The sequence below is a fragment of the Amblyomma maculatum genome, chromosome 10 (assembly GCF_055883805.1).
Source record: "Amblyomma maculatum isolate TAMU_Amacu chromosome 10, ASM5588380v1, whole genome shotgun sequence".
Taxonomy (NCBI): Eukaryota; Metazoa; Arthropoda; class Arachnida; order Ixodida; family Ixodidae; genus Amblyomma; species Amblyomma maculatum.
This window is the reverse complement of record NC_139353.1, coordinates 86480540-86497240: the sequence shown is the minus strand read 5'-3', so window position 1 is coordinate 86497240 and position 16701 is coordinate 86480540.

Below are 16701 nucleotides of genomic sequence, written 5' to 3'. Positions count from 1 at the left end.
CTGCGTAATCCCATCACAAAACTAAACGCGTATATATGCAGAGCTGTATGTTAAGAGCTGCCACTGGTCTGTGGGCCAGATGTTTCATGTCCTATTTTCTTTTGCTCCTTGAGGTCTGCTGCATGCCAAAATTTAATCAGTTTATCACCACCTGATTTGCCCGTCCCCTTCGCAGGTTGAATTGGGAAGTTGTGCTTTCTTGTCATGTATTTGACATCGTCGATCAAGTGCAAACCTTAATATGTAGCAGGAGTGTAATGTCACACAATTTATGTTTGGAGACTCTTCAGTCTGCGTTACAATTCTTGTATTTGCATCAAAATGTTTTGAAAATATGTATCATAGTACTGTTGCATGACAGGTGTGTAAAAAATTAGAGCAGTGCAGAATCTGCATTGGAGTAATATGAAAGCACGGATGCTGCTGTTGGTTGCTTAATTCACTTCTTGTTTACCCATTTTAGTCTTTGGTACTTTCAAATTGCGTGCCAACACCCTCCTATGCCCCTTTCCGGCTCTACTTCCGGTTGCGTGTCACATCCTTGACGTCACCCTAATTGACTGATTTGACTATTTTAGTCTTTGGTACTTTCAAATTGCACGCCCAATCCCTTCCTATGCCCTTTCTTTGGCTCAACTTCAGGTAGCGTGGCGTCAGCTTGACTGGTTTAATTAACATGTATTTGATACATCTCGGCCGCACCCTAACTGACTGACTTAACTATATTTTAGTATTTGATACATTCAAATGTGTCGCCAAGCCATTGGATCACGGTAGACAAGCGGAGTTGTGAACAGCGTTTAACGATCTGGGGGTGGCACAGTGGTAAAGCGCTTGGCTGGGGATCCAAGGGATGGAGGTTAGATTCCCGGTGGAGACAAAATTTTTTTTTTTTGAGGAGGAGTCGCACACCTCTTAAGCGTTGCTAGGCAATGCTGGCAGAGCTTGGCGAGGAGGCTGCACAGCTGGCCTTGGCTGTGACGTCACACGCATGCGCAGAACTAGGCTATGTGAAGCCACGCGAAGCTGCAGTCTGATACGCGTAGACAAGCTTTCGCTTCAAAAGGTACGGCATGCAAAAACCTGTGCGTGGTTACCGACCCGCACACAGCGTGAGGATTGTTCGAGACTCAGGATTCAAAAGATGCAAAACAGCAGTGTGATCTTAGAGGACGAGAGACATTGACATAGGAATGCTACCATGGTGCAGATAGCGGCAGGATAGCAGGTGCACGTGGAAGACGCCTCCCAGCTGATAATAGCCACGACCTGGATCATGAAGCAAAAAGGGTTGCTAAGCATGTTGCCTGAATCTAATCCTGGCCCTAGTGAAAAAGAAATGCTAGAACAGTTGCTAGCTGGTCAAAACGCAATGCAGTTAGCTATCCAGGATATACAAACCACCCAGAAAGACATAGTGTATAAAATCTCTTCTTTAACGGAACGTGTCGATGGTGTGGAGCGACAGGTTAACGCATTTAGTATGGTAACTGCTCAAGTAAAAGATATGGAAGAAAATATGAACGGAATTGAATCTGCACTAGCTTCCCTAACAAGTAAAATAGATAACTTGGAAAATTTTAGTCGCAGGAATAATCTAATTATTTATGGAATAAAAGAACCTTGCACCGAAACACCTCAAGAACTCCTGAACACAGTGGGTGTGCTTTTCGAAACTAAGCTAGAGATAAAAGCATCAAGCATTGAAAGATGTCACCGACTTGGGCGAAAAAACGATGCAAATCAAGACCGACCTGTAATTTTGAAATTCCTCGATCATCGTGAAAAGATGTCGGTATTAGCGGCTGCACACAAGCTGAAGGGCTCTAATGAGTCTATTTCAGAAGATTTCTCGCTTAGAATTCGTGAAAAGCGCAAAAACCTGTGGAAGAGCTCAGAAAAAGAAAGGGGCGATAAAGCAAAAGTAAAGCTAGTTTACGACAAGCTCAGTGTAAATGGTGTGCTTTATTACTGGGATGATGTAAAGGGCATGCGAGTCAAAGTAAAGAAAAATGGCCGTTTGACGGAATATGCGTGACACTCGCGTACTGAAAATCCTGAACGTGAACTGTAGGAGCGTTGTTAATAAATGCACAGAATTAGAAGGACTCTTGGAAGCCTGTGACCCGGACATTGCTATATTAACGGAGACATGGTTAAGCAAAAGCGTTTACGATAGCGAATTTGTGCCTCGCGGTTACTATATCCATAGAAAAGATCGTGGTAGCAAAGGGGGTGGGGTGGGTGTCCTTTTCAAAGCCTGTCTAACGATGGCAAGAATGCCCGACATACAAAACGTCGAGGGAATATTCTGCAAAGCCTATCATGACAACATTAGGTATATTATAGGTGCTATTTATAGGCCACCTAACTCTTCCCCTGAAGTACTAGATGGTCTTAGAAACTATATGATTGAACATGTGAAGCCTGGTGATCGGATTATTTTGGCCGGAGATTTTAACCTGCCATACGTAGACTGGCTTTCCTTCTCACAAAATGTTCGGGGAGATAAATGTGGCGAAATGATGATAGACATAGCGTTTGAGTTTGATCTACTTCAAGTCGTTGAAAATTTTACGAGAATAACAACTAACTCGAGATCAATACTCGATATATTCTTCATAAGTGGAGCAATTGGAACAAACAGCACCTGTGAAGTTCTCCCTGGTATTTCAGATCACCAGGCTGTGTTATTAACGCTTTCCGATGTCTCTCTACGTAAGCAGCCTATGAAAATATCCGTGCCCAATTTCTCGCGTGCACATGATGTGTCAATAATAGATATGCTATCTTTTGAGTTTGAGTCCTTTTTGAACAGCACCGATGATATTCATGTTTTGTGGGAAAGATTTAAGTGCCTCATAAACCATTGCATTGATCGTTTTGTTCCTCAAATTTTGAAAAAGAAAAGTCGGAACCCTTGGATTTCTCGTGGGACTTTGCAACTGAAAAGGCAACTTAAGCGTTTAAAGCATAAGAAAGGTACTGCTAAGGATCTACCTGCACTACTGAAGAAAATTTCTGAAATTTCTTTTCAGCTAAAGGCACAAGTAGCTTTTGACAAACATCAATACTATGGTGTAAAACTTCCCAATTTCATTTCATCGTCCCCCGAGAGATTCTGGAGGCTGATTACACCTACATGTAGAACGAATGAAGTGTTTGAAATTAATGGTGTTGAATGTGAAGATGGTTGTCAAATTGCAAGTGCTTTTAATTCCCATTTCAAGTCTGTTTTCACTAAAGACAATGGCATTCTATCAAACTTCTATAATTCATATCCACCAATACATGACATTAACATCACTGAACAAGGCATACTCAATCTACTTTTAAATCTAGAGGTTAAAAAATCACCCGGGCCAGATGGCATTTCCAATGAATTTCTGAAACGTTATGCTCCCTGGACTTCAAAGTATTTATGTGCTTTGTTCTCTAAGTCTTTGTGTGACAGTCAAGTTCCAAGAGACTGGAGAACAGCAAAAATAAAGCCTCTCCATAAGAGTGGTAAGAAAAATCAAATTACAAATTACCGCCCCATTTCATTAACTTCAACATCATGTAAGCTTCTTGAGCATATAATACACAAACATATTTCTGAATTTCTTGACAAGTACAACATTCTATCAAGCGCTCAACATGGTTTCAGAAGAGGTTTTTCCACGTGCACACAGTTAGCTATTACCGTACATGATTTCGCAGCTACAATTAATTCAGGTAAACAAATCGATGCAATCTTTATGGACTTTGCAAAAGCTTTTGACAAAGTTTCACATAAAAAGTTACTATTTAAGTTAGATAAAATATTAGCAAACCCACAGCTCATTAATTGGATCTCTTGCTATCTTTCGAACAGACAACAATACGTTTCTTTTAAGAATCAGAGTTCTTCTAAGGTTTCAGTTGACTCCGGCGTGCCGCAAGGCTCTGTTATTGGACCTCTTTTATTCTTGATTTTTCTCAATGATATTACAAATAACATTGATGTTAAGATTAACCTGTACGCCGACGATTGCGTCATTTATTCTGAAATTAACAGCGCTAATGATCAGTTAAAGCTAAATGAATCATTTCAAAGAGCTGTTTCATGGTGTGAAGAATGGCAAATGGAGGTTAATTTTGAGAAAACAGTATTTATGAAAATAACCCATAAAAAGAACCCTCTTCATTTCAGGTATTCAGCCCGGAATATTTTTCTATCTGAAGTTGAGCAGTTTAAATACCTCGGTCTTTGGATTTCAAAAGATCTTAGCTGGACAAATCATATTAAATACGTAGAAAGTAATGCTAATCAAAAACTCTTTTTTCTAAGACGAGCATTAAAACTATCCACACCCGCTGTCCGGTTAATGGCTTATAAAACCATTGTCCTTCCAAGCATAGAATACGCCTCTATTATCTGGTATCCCTATACACAAAAACACACCAATATGATTGAAAATTTGCAGAAGAGGGCAGTCCGTTTTATTTACAATAGCTTTGGGCGCACCTCAATGACAACACTTTTAGCAAAGGCCAAACTTCCTTCTCTTACCGAAAGGAACAGAGCACTGCGCCTAAAATTTCTATTTCAGTTGATAAAGGGTGATTACAAAGTTGACGTGTCACATATAATTTCTTTCTCTACAGGATATGCCACAAGACAAAGACACGCCCTAACAATAGCTCCTTATTCCACTCGCAATAACTGCTTCAAATATTCTTTCTTTCCCAGGACTATCACCGAATGGAATAAATTAGACAATGACACTGTTTCACAGCCATCTGTAAACTTATTTTGTTCACGCCTTAATCTGTCCGGTTTTGTGTAATCATTACAACCATCTGTTTTGCCATGACTTACTTTGTTTGTTGTTTCCGCCTCTTATTGAACTTTGTATTCTTGTTGTTGTTGCCTATGTTATTGTCTATAAGGATGTATCCCACCCTGCTAAAATCCCGCATGGGATTGCAGTATTCATAAATAAATGCTATAATGATACTCTGCATGGTTGCAAGGCTCCTACACCACTCCTCATGTTTGTGTTGCGCATGATACTAATATCCCAGCTTTAGGCCTTGTGCAAGGCCTCAATCAGTGTTTGCTGCAGTTGTGACAAAATGTTTTGCCGAAATGATGCCCTCCATGAGATATGCCTCATGTGTAAAGCATGCATGCTTGGAAAAGACACATGTGGTCACCTGGATTGGCTTTATTCATGCCATGTCTCAGCATGGCTGACACACTGCGGTCACAAAACATCTGCTTTCGGTCCACCAGTTTGGAGCTTGGATATAGGTTCCCTTGTTCTGCTGCTGTTGACCTGTTGGGTTCGGGCTTGGATACAGGTTTTCACTGTGCGACGTCTGCAAAATGCAAAAAAAAAGCAGGACTATATCCCAGATCCAAAAATTCAGCTCATGTCTTTCCAAACATTTTGGGAAAGGGACAAGTAGGTGCTATACTATTATTTGACAACAATTCAATTCAAAAAGTTTCGATTCTGAACTACAGAAATCTGAGGAACTGACACGAGCATACAGACTGTTCAGCATCAGACCCCCACAAAATTTAATACCTCAGTCGAACAGATATTTCAAGGGCCTTCGAACCATGTCCTATCGATCAATCAGATAAATGAAGGGGAAACGAGGGTATTCGTTATAATACATGAAGAAAAGAAGCCAACAGTCGGCGAGGCCAAGGAAAGCACTGGGGATTGTACTTTTTTTTTTTTCAATTTTTGCTTCGGTAATCACACAAATTAGTAATGTAATCTGTTTAGGGGAAAGATAAACACAAAGTAGAAGCAAAAACAATGTGCCGATGGTGGGGACCGAAGCCACGACCTTCGAATATCGTGTCCGGAGCTCTTCCAACTGAGCTACATCGGCCCCTGTTCCACCTGCTACTTTCTTACGTATTAATGTTGTCTCTATACGAACCTTGAGAGTGTTCACCAGCGCCGCCCTCAACCATAGCGGTGGACGTGGAATGTCCTGTGTTACCGCCAGCGTCACATAGAATGTGATCAAGAGCGAGGGCGAAAGCTGTGCTTTATGCTACCTATGGCTTCAAGACTTCCAGAACCGAGACCCCTGTAGGCGACAAGCAGATAAATGAAGGGGAAATGAGGGTACTCATTACAATACATGAAGAAAAGAAGCCAACAGTCGGCGAGGCCAAGAAAAGCACTGGGGATTGTACTTTATGGGTTTGGTCCCCACCATCGTCACATTGTTTTTCCTTCTACTTTGTGTTTATCTTTCCCCTAAACAGATTACATTACTAATTTGTGTAATTACGAAAGTAAAAATTAAAAAAAAAAAAAACGAGTACCCTCATCTCTACGTCCACCGCTATGGTTGAGGGTGGTGCTGGTGAACACTCTCAAGGTTCATATAGAGACAACATTAATACCCAAGAAAGTAGCAGGTAGAACAGCAACTTTCGTGGTCGAGGACATGTTCGCAAACTTAAATGGAGGTGAATACTTCAGCAACTTGGTGTTGAAGGACGCGTATAACCAAGTGCCCCTTGACGAAGCATCACGAGCACTTGGTACCATAACACGCATCGCAGACTTTCTTTGCAACATACTTCCGTTTGGTATAGCTTCTGCACTAGCTATATTTCAAAGAAAGATGCACGCTTTACTCGGCGGGTTACCAGGCGTCCCCAAAAAAATATGTATGAGGCAATAACCTCACATTTTTTCACACAGTCGCACTCAATTCACATAAGAAATCACATACAAGTCGCACATAACTGCTAAGGCTTCATAGTTTCTTGTATATTATTATAAATTATGTGCGGTATTTTATGATAATTATGTGCGCCGTATGAGAGTCTATGCGATTAAATGAGATTTTATGACGTTATTGCCCCGTAGAAATCTTGGTTTTTCAGTACCTCGACGACGTGTTAGTGTCGGAAGGCAAATGGGACAAGGAAGCGCGGTTCAAGAAAGTGTTGGAACGATTCTGGGAGCACGATTTCAAGCTTAGGGTTGACAAATTCAAGTTCCGGCAGCCTTCAGTGACTTAACCTCGGGTATCGTATCGAACGGAAAGGCCTGCACCCTATCGAAAAGAACGTAGGCGTCATTACACAAGCCCCGCGCCCAAGTAACGTGAGCGAGCTGCGTACGTTCCTTGGTATGCTCACGTACCACGTAAGGTTTCTGCCTAATACGTCGACTGTGCTCAGCCGGTTATATCGGTTCATGGAAAAAATAACCCGTTGGGAGTGGCTACAGCTGCAGCAGTCGGCGCTCGAGTGAGCTAAACAAAACCTGAAGAATGCACAAATTCTTGTGCATTCTGACGCATCTCCGTATGGTGTGGGTGTAGTGCTCTTTCATTCGATAGGAAATAAGCACACGCCAATTGGGTTCCGTTCAAGAACACTAACAAAAGCAGAGAAAAACTACTCGCAGCTAGAGCGAGAAGCAGCCCTCATCTTTGGCGTTTCTCACTTTCATGACTTTCTTCTGGGTCGGCAGTTTACACTGGTAACCGACCATCAATCACTGCTGGGACTGCTCAGGCCTGACCGCCAGACGCCGCTGATGGGTGCTGCGCGAATTCAATGGTGGGCGCTATTCTTGGGTGGCTGCCAGTACAAGATACAATACAGTGGTGAGCAGCCTTGTCTAGAGCGCGCATCGGTGCTCTATGGATGGATGGAATATAGGAGCGTCCCCAATGAAACGGGGTGGTAGCATTAGCTATCATGCTTATTTTTCTCCACATATCTTAATTATTGATTTAGAATGCTTAATTAAACCATCATTCTACTTATTAAATTTTTGTTCCTACATTACTACCATTATGTCACTTCTCCGCTTTTAAGCCACCAATCTTCCAGTCGTTTTTTGCTAGTTTCCACCGCCGGTTTATTCACCCGGTCACTGGTATCTCTAAACCCCGGAGCGTCAGGGACAGTGATTGCGCCTGCATCAACTTCCGGATGGTTACCATTACATTCGAGTATAATATGGTGAATTGTTTCACTGGAGTTTCCACATACAGCACATGTGTCATCTCCATTGTTAAATTTCTTTTTGTAGCTGCGTGTTCTAAAGCACACTGATCTAGCTTCGAAAAGTAGGGCACCGCCTCTTGAGTTACCAAAGAAATCTTCCTTCCTGATCTGCATTTTCCACTTACAGTATAATTCCACACTGTTTCTTTTCCATCGCATTTATCCAATTTTTACCTTCTGTCTTTTTCACCTGCTGCTTAATGCTCTTTATTTCTCCGTCCTTGTGACTAGCATACTTACTAGTTAGTTTCCTAGTTCTTTTTCTCCATTGTGAGTCCACGCTTTTTAAGTACAGGTATTTAAATACTTTAGCTGCCCATCTGTTACTGTCCAATTCCCTCAGGCGTTCCTCATATAATATTTTACTCTGAGCTTCCCGTACTTCGAAAGATGCCCAGCCCATATCTCCCTGTACCGCCTCATTTGTAGTTTTGCCGTGGGCACCTAGTGGTAATCGTCCAACGGATCTCTGGTTTATTTCAAATGTCGACTGTACCTCTGATTTTAGGCACAAAACCGCATTTCAGAAAGTAAGTCCGGGCACCATAATTCCTTTCCAAATACCCCTCAAAACCTCATACCTATTGTATCCCCACAATGCCTTGGGCTTCATTATCCCGGCATTCCTTCACCCTCTGGCCTTAAGTGATGGCTCATGCTTTTCAATGTATGCCAATCCTTCGTTTACCCATACCCCCAGATATTTATATTCTGCTACTTTAGGCATTTCATGGCCTTGTATTTTAAGACTCTGGTCAGTTGAGCCGCTGAAAATCATCAGAACCAACTTAACTGCGCTGAAACTGAAGCCTAGAGCGTCCCCTTCGTCTCCGCAATACTTAACTAGAGTTTGCAATTCTTCCAGACTCTCGGCTAGCAGCACAATATCGTCTGCATACATCAAACCGGGGAGGCGCTGCTCTACCGCTTTCCACCTAATCTATATGACAGGTTAAAACCTAGGTTACTGTCTTGTATCCTCCGTTCCAGGCTTATCATATAAAGCATGAACAGCGCCGGTGATGGACAGCCTTGTTTTAATCCTTTGCATGCTTTGACATCCTCCGTACTTCTTATCCCTTCCCTACTTTGTTATTCTTTGTTGTTCTACTTTGTTATCCCGGTATATTTCCTCTAGGAACTCTATTATCTCATAACCGATAGCTTCTTCTTTTAATATTTTCCACAGGAGCTCCCTGCTTACGTTGTCGTACGCCTCGTTTATGTCCAGGAAGGCCAATTACAAAAGTCTATTTTCCACTATAGATATTTCGATGCATTGTGCAAGCACGAACAGGCTATCATCTAAGCGCCTACCATTTCTAAAGCCGTTCTGAAGTTTTCCGAGTATCTTGTTACTTTCTATCCATGCTTGCACCGTTAATTTCACAGCCTGCATGGCTAACCTGTACATAACAGATGCTATGGAAATCGGCCTGTAGGAATTTATGTGCATCCAGTCTCTTTTCGTTTTATAAATCAAATTCATTTTACTCTGCCGCCAGCTGTCCGGAATTTGTGATTCGTTATGACTGTTTCCAGAGCTTTTAACAACGTTTCCTTACTTTTTGGACCGAGTTCATTAATCCGCTTGATCGGAATTCCATCTATTCCTGTAGATGTGTTTTTAGGAATAGTTTTTTCTGCCTTTTTCTAGTTTAGATTGGTCTGTTTCCTTTCGTCCTTTCTATATTTTTGCTTCCCTTTCGACTGTCTTTGCCCCCTCTGTCGGGATGAGCAGCAAGCGCGTTTCTTTATTTCTCTCCACAACTCCCAGGTGGCGTGCACTACGTTACACAGTGAACAAAAAAGACGCGATGCTAACACGCGGGCGGTACCCAGCAGCTTTTTCAGTGCCGCTTGTACGTATACAACTTGCAGCACCGCAAAGCAGCAGCAGGAAGCAACGCGTGACGTGGTGCATATCATCATAGATGGAAGTGAGGAAACGTTGAAGAACTAAAACTACATAACCACCGTCGTAGACGATAATCCACAGGATAACGGACCAAATCAGCGGGCGTGCAGGCCACGGTCTGGCCGTCATATCGACATCGATTACGTATGCGCTTGCGCTTTGGCCTTGCAATGCCAATCTGCCGCGGTCCAACTCACGTAAAGCTATCATCATGCGAAGTCTACATGTCATCCTTTCTTTGCTGCTACAATTACATATCCGGTGATTTTGAATCCGCCCGAATTTTCCGACGTATCCCGGAGAAAAAATAAAACATGTGTCCGTCGGACGTGAACACCACCGATCGGGTTCATCCGCCGTACCCCTGAAAGATATTTCCCGGATCCGTACGGCTTTTCCGACGTATCCCGAACAAAAACGCACCGGGTACGTTACGTACATTTAAAACTATTGATGGAGTCTGTCCGACGCACCTTTCGCCACAGCCAAATATTCCGAATGCCCACACTGTAATCAAGCCCCCACTTTCTTCTCATCCCACCACCCCCCCTTAGAGGGCCTTCCACCTCAGGTGCTCGTCGGTCGGTCCCAAAAGCGCCTGGTCCGCCGTACTCGCGAGGCGGCAGGCACTTGCGGCGGCGAGGGATGGGACTGCTCCTGACCAACTGAGGCCGGCGTTCTTCTCGCCGGCTCGCGTCCTCATTACAGTAAAACGTTTCACAGGCAAGCAAGCCATTCGAGGTCGACCATGCGAGTTTGTAAAAGAATATTTTGGAAAGAAGCGCTTTCTGGGATGGAGCTGAGCCCTCACGGAGAGGTATCGTTTCAATCCTGCTATATGTACTTCCACCAGTCGTTCGTATGTTCAAGTATATACAGGTGTTCCTGCTCAATACAAGCCTGTAAGAGTTAGCTCATAGGAATAGTTCTGAAGTGGAAACAACACCTTTTAAATACTGCATTCAGAATAAAAGCTTTTGTGATACAGGCTCCTTACGCATAGAATGTTTAGTTAAGCCTCCGAGCGCACGATCGCGTTTTTTTTTTAAACCACTCATGTTTTGATTGTTTTCGACGAAGCATACAGCCTAAGATGGGATTTGACTTTTTGGCGCCATCTAGAGGATGTTCTTGCGACTAATATTCGCCGCGAGATCTACCGAGAGGTGGCGCCACCGTCACTCCGACAGTGGGATCGACAGCTGGCGGCGCTCGCAGAAACGCACGCAGCGTATGTCTGCTTCCGAGTTTACGGTAGGTTTGTTGGGGACGAATACGTGCCTTATGCAATGCATTAGCGATTTACTGTTTAGAGTGTTGCAATATTGCACAGAGTCGACAAATATCCATGAATTTCGACCATGCAGAAAAAAAAAACAAGGTGCGCGGATTTTAGGTAAAGAAGGCACGCAACCACCCGTCTTTAAGATTTACTAGCATCGCTTTGAACGCTTTTTGCGTTGTACGGCGCTCACAGGTCTGATACTTGGGCCTGAACATGACATATATTATCGCCTTTTCGACAGCCTGCGCGTGTCCTATTCGAATGAGACGGGCAAATTTAGTGTCAAGACTTTAGAAGACGCGCAGGACACCAGGACGCCTCTACACTGCGTTTCATGCCCTGCTCTGCTTACGTTTGTCGATGTGGCAGCATGGCGCTCAGTCTCTCTCTCTCTCCCACGCTCTCTGCTGTTGGCATTGTTTTGATTCTTTCTCTTGCACAGAGCCATTGAACGCACTTCCGTCTTCCTCTATTGTTTGCTTCTGGATTCTTTTGGATTCTCGTTCCAAGGGTATGTAATCAGGTACAGGACGATGATGGTGCTCTCTTTTAAAGTCTCCCGTTAGAAGTTCGAAAACAATCTCGCTTGTGGAAAACCGAGATTCCTCTGTTCGCATTTCATCATCATCAGCATAGTAATAATAATCATCATCATCAGCCTGACTACACCCGCTGCAAGGTGAAGCCGCTCCCATATTTCTCCAAATAACCCGGTTCTGTGGTAGCTGCATCCACTTGACCCCGGCGAACTTCGTAACCTCGTCCGCCCACCTAGCTTTCTGCCGCCCCCTGCTACGCTTTCCTTCCCTTGGAATCCAGTTTGTTACCCTAAGCGACCATCTGTTATCCTCTCTTCGCAATACATGTCCTGCCCATGCCCATTTCTTCTTCCTAATTTCCACTAGAATGTCGGTAACGAGTTATTTCTCTGATCCACCCTGCACGCTTCGTATCTCTTAATGTTACCCCTACTATTTTTCGTTCTATAGCCATCTGGGTTGTTCTCAACTTAAATAGAACTCTCTTGGTTAGCCTCCACGTTTCAGCCCCATAGGTGAGTACAGGTAAGATTCAACTATTGTATACTTTCCTCTTGAGCGATATCGGTAAGCTGCTAGTCATAATCTGCGAGTGCTTGCCAAATGCATTCCATCCCAATCATATTCTTCTTGTTATTTTTTTTTCACGCTCCGGATCTGCAGTTATAACCTGTCCTAAGTAGACATAATAGCCTACTACTTCCAGTGCTTCGCTACCTAGCGTAAACTGCTGTTCCTTCCCGAGGCTGTTGAACATTACCTTAGTCTTTTGCATATTGATTTTCAAGCCTACCTTTCTACTTTTCCTGTCTAGGTCATCAATCAATATTTGCAGTTCATCCCCCGAATTACTTAGCAAGGCAATGTCATCAGCAAATCGCAGATTACTAAGGTATTTTTCATCTACCCTTATCCCCAACTGGTCTCATTCCAAGTCTCTGAGTACTTCCTCTAAGCAAGCTGTGAATAGCACTGGGGAGATTGTGTTTCCTTGCCTAACACTGTTCTTTATCGGAATTTTGTTACTTTCTTTATGCAGAACTATGGTTGCTGTGCAGCCACTGTATATATCTTCCAGCACTTTCACGTACGGCTCGTCTGCCTCCTGTTTTCGTAATGCCTGCATCCCCGCCAAGGTTTCAACTCAGTCAAATGCTTTTTCGTAATCAATGAATGCTATGTATAAGGGCTGGTTGTATTCTGAGCATTTTTCTATCACCTGGTTGATGGTATGAATATGATCGATAGTAGAGTACCGTTTTTTGAAAACCTGCTTGATCCTTTGCTTGATTGCAGTCTGATGTTGTCCTGATTCTATTAGCAATTGCCTTAGTAAATACCCTTTACATAACAGACAGTAAGCTGATTGGCCTGTAATTTTTAAGGTCCCCAAAGTCCCCTTTTTTATGAAAGAGGATACTGTTTGCATTCTTCCATGGTTTCGGTACCGTCGATGACACCAAGCCCTGTGTGTACAGGGTGGCCAGTTTTTCTAGAACGATATCCCCCCATCCTTCAACAAATCTGTAGTTACCTGATCCTATCCAGCTGATTTCCCCTTTTTCGTAGTTTCTAATGCTTTCTTGACCTCGTCCTTCGTCACTGGTGGAACGTCTGACTGTTTTCCCCTACCGTCAATCTCATTACGGTCATGACTACTTAGGTTACTGCAGAGATCTGTATAGAACACCTCGGCTACTTTGACTATCTTGTCCATATTCGTGATGACGTTGCCCGCCTGGTCCCTTATCGCATTCATCTGGTTTTTGCCCATGCCCAATTTCTTCTTTACCACTTTAAGGCTTCCCTCGTTCTTTACAGCATGTTGAATTTTCTCCATGTTATACTTCCTTATATTGGCCACCTTGCACTTATTAACTTTGATATCTCGTCCAATTCTACCTGGTCTGTTGAATTGGAAGCTTTATACTCCGGCGTTTCTTAATCAAATATTTCGTCTCTTTAGACAGCTTATCGGTATCCACTCTAACTATCCTACCACCTACTTCTATAGCGCACTCAGTAATGATATCTTTGAAATTATTGTTCATTGCTTCTAGGGTAATGTCGCCATCCTCGGTTAGATTGGATATCTATTCTGTAGCGAGATCCAGAACTCTTCTGCCCTCCCCCTCACCGCTAATATGTTGATGAGTTTTTTTCTTACTAATCTGTTGCGTTCCTTCTTCAGATTTAAGCTTATTCGGGACCTCACCATTCTGTGGTCACTGCATCGCACGTTTCCGATTACTTCTACATCTTGCACAATGGCGGGGGTTGAACACAGTATGAAGTCCATTTCATTGTTAGTCTCCCCGTTAGGACGTTTCCATGTCCACTTCCGGTTCTTACGTTTGCTGAAGGAGGTATTCATGATTCTTAAGTTATTGTGCTCTGCAAACTCAACTAGTAACTCCCCCCTGCTATTTCTAGAACCAAAGCCATAGTCCCCTACTGTGTGGTCTCCTGCCTGCTTTTTCCCTACCTTGGCATTGAAGTCACCTATTAGTACAGTATACTGCGTCTTTACCTTTCGCATTGCCGATTCTATATCTTCGTAGAAGCTTTCAGCTGCCTGGTCATCATACTACATGTAGGTGCATAAGCCTGTACGACCTTCAGTTTATACCGCTTATTAAGCCTAAATACGATGCCTGCCACCATCTTATTAATGCTAAAGAATTATTCTATATTACATGCCTACTGACAAGGAAACCTACTCCTAGTTGCCTCTCCGGAAAACCTCGATAACACCGTACATTCCCATCCTTCTGTACAGTATATGCCTCACTCGGCCTCCCAGCCTCATTAACTCCTATGACATCCTATTTCTTACCTTCTAGTTCCTCTAACAGCACTGCTAAACTAGTTTCACTAGCTAGGGTTCTAGCGTTAAGCGTTGCCAGAGTCAGTTTCTAATGGCGGCTTGTCCAGCGGAGCTAGGAATTCTTAGCACCCCCTGCTGCGTCACAGGTCTGACCGCCGCCGTAGTCAGTTGTTCCGCAGCCGCTAGTGACTGAGGGCCGTTGTTTTATAGAACTAATGATGAGAGATTACGGCCAAATACTGCACCAGGGTGGCTAATTCCTGTTCTAGTGAGGGAGTGCGTTGGCGGGGGTGTTCACCGGCATCAGATCGCACCCCAAAACCAGTTTATGCAATTCCATCGACAAGCGGATCTTTTTTTTTTTTTAATCCGATGGAGAATTGCGCTGCACCGGGATTTGAACCTCGATCCTCTTGCATGCGAGGCGTATGTTCTACCGTTGCGCCACAGCGGCACCTTCCGCCTTTGGATTCGTGTAAGTGAATCAATGTTTTCTTTACTCTGGGAGACCTCCACTTGATTGAAATGGCTCTCGCATAAAGGTGTTTGCCGCAGTAAGGCAGGCGCTCCTCTCAGACTGCCGACATCACTCTGGGCCCTCTTAAAGTTATGACTCCTATCAAAAAATTTCTGCGATGCCTCGAATTGTGCTTCCCCCGTTGATGCCTTTGGGGTTGACTCGAATAAAGGAAAATTGGACATCGGCGTGAAAACGGTGGCAAAATTATGACTTGCCTCTCTAAGTTCAATGACGGAGTCGGGGGTTAAGGCGAAAGATGGTTCAGCAAAAATTTCCGGTAAAGCTGCATTTCTAGACGAAGCAGCTGCTGCACGGAGCTCATCTGCTGAATTCGTAAAACGACGGCTGTCGGCAGCGGGAGTAGGTGCCTGAAGACCCTCGATGTGGCGGCTGAGGAGCTTCATTGCCCGTGTGGCAGTCGCCTCGTACTCTTGTACAGCTTTGACGTCTTCTGCACAAGCGTTGACTTTGAAGGTATACATTTTCTCATTCAGCACGCGCAGATCATCTTTGCAGGTTTTTTGTCTGTCGTGAATGAGCTTTAATTCCAGTATTGTCCGCTCGTTCAATTTTAGTAGATCGTAAACTGTAGCCTACGATTTAATAAAGCCCACAGAGAACAAGGTTCGTGCTCTGACCTACAGTGCTTAAGATTTAATCGATGCAGCCTGGTTCATTATATCGTACTTGACTCGATGATTAAGCAAGCAAAATACAGCACTGTCAGAGTACAGCCCGGCGGGTTGCCGTAGACTGAGGGGACATCAACTCTGGCTAGACAACCAGGCACAAGTATTCCGTGAAAACGAGATTATGCCGACACTGTGCAGGAAACCTCGCCGCACAGGAAAGCTGACTGCTCACGTGTAGAATGGTGAGTGGATTGATTTTGCCGAGCTCACAGCAAGGCGGATGCTTGGTGCGGCAGATAATCTGGTATTGCACTGTGAAATGACTAAATGATTTCCTGTAACTGAGAGCACTAGAGGGAATTTCTGATGTGTATGATGTTTATAAATGGTAAATTAGTACTATAATTGTTTTATTTTTCAACGACAATAGATTTCACCATGTAACAGAACAAAATTTCACCATGTAACAGACAAAATTTAGGACTATCAGCGATTATTTTTCAATAACGTTAAAGAGCAAGCTACGAATCAGTAGCTTCGAATACATCGTAAAAACTGCGCTTGGTCGCTGTCATGGTCTGACAAGGAATTTTGAAAGCTGAAAATTTCTTCATCAGTGTAATTATTGTTCAGCAGTGACTTAAGGCGGTTTTGTCGTTTACTTGCAATACAGGTGCCGGATATAAAACTACCCCTGAAAGAAATGAAGTTCATCATATTATGGAGACTATAAATATGTAAGTTTATTCCCTGACTAAATACCGATGGTTAAGCACGTAGGAAGCTATTTTACTCCTCTGGTCACAAACAACCAGTTTGCTCGAAAGACAGCACAGATGAAACGGGGTTCTAATGAATCTAATGTTCAACCAGTGTACATATACTATGTGTATTATGTAATATTTAGTGAAACAGGTGCTGTGAACATTTGTTTCTCAAACGTTCAAGCATTTC